This window comes from Galeopterus variegatus, unplaced genomic scaffold (assembly GCF_000696425.1).
Source record: "Galeopterus variegatus unplaced genomic scaffold, G_variegatus-3.0.2 Scaffold12498, whole genome shotgun sequence".
NCBI classification, from domain to species: domain Eukaryota; kingdom Metazoa; phylum Chordata; class Mammalia; order Dermoptera; family Cynocephalidae; genus Galeopterus; species Galeopterus variegatus.
Genome location: NW_007738609.1, coordinates 23629 through 24561, shown reverse-complemented (window position 1 = coordinate 24561; position 933 = coordinate 23629). Strand labels below are relative to the sequence as shown.

Sequence of the window (933 nt, the reverse complement as noted above, 5' to 3'; positions counted from 1 at the left end):
TTTTTGTCATCATTTCAAGGTACCCTAAGAAATACTAAATGACGACATCTAAAAGTACAAAGGAGTCCATCATAGGTCAAAATAATATGTCAAAAGGCCATGAGAAAAGAATGTTATTACTAATGAGTCATCCAACTTTTAGAAAACTATTTTAGACTTCTTATTAAAGCATGGATATCTTTATATAGAGATTTTCCAGCAATGATGACAATTTTGCTTTCTTCTGGTCTATTTTCCCTTTAAGAAAAGAAACCATAATATAAGCCAGAAAGTGATAAGTAATTAAGAGAAAAGAATGATACACAGATGTGGGGAATTAGTCAAGGTCAGTAGACATGAGAATCAAACCATAACTTTTCTTATAGAAAAAGAAAACTTATTTTTAAAATAATCAATGACCCTTATTCTTCCCCCTGAATCTCAGGATGGTTTACATTGTGACGGTGGAGAGACCCCTGGATTCCTTCCACAAGTGCTTCTGTCCATGTGCACCATTCATGAATCCAAGGGGCACAGCTGCTGCCATTAGTACGTTATCCTTTGACACTAACTTCTAGTGGCAGCATCTTTCAGTAGCTGTTTCTGAGGAGTTTCATCTGTGATGGCAGGAATTTTCATCCTTCTTGACCACACCTGAATTCTTGTGTCTAAGCAGTGTCTGGCATGGAGCAGTTATTTAATAAATATTTTTGAATAAATTAATTAAATGAAGGGATAGATCTTAGCAACTGCTGTGACTCCATTTGGCAGCAATCACTAATGAAAACTGCCCTCAGCATCTGCTTGCCTTAGTCACTCTAAGTTTAAGGTATTTCTTGCCTCTAGAACAGCTCTTAGATTTCCATTTGCTGGATTTTCAAAGGTAATTTCTAAGCCCTACTTCTGTTGAGCAGTTCAAGAAATGGTCCCTGCTAAGCCCTCTAGGTGAAATCT

The 933-nt window shown here is 36.7% G+C and overlaps 1 pseudogene; it reads right to left on the bottom strand.

The window, feature by feature from the left end:
• LOC103581174 overlaps positions 1–618 on the bottom strand; it is a 5637-nt pseudogene extending 5019 nt beyond the window's left edge.
• Positions 619–933: the final 315 nt, after the last annotated feature.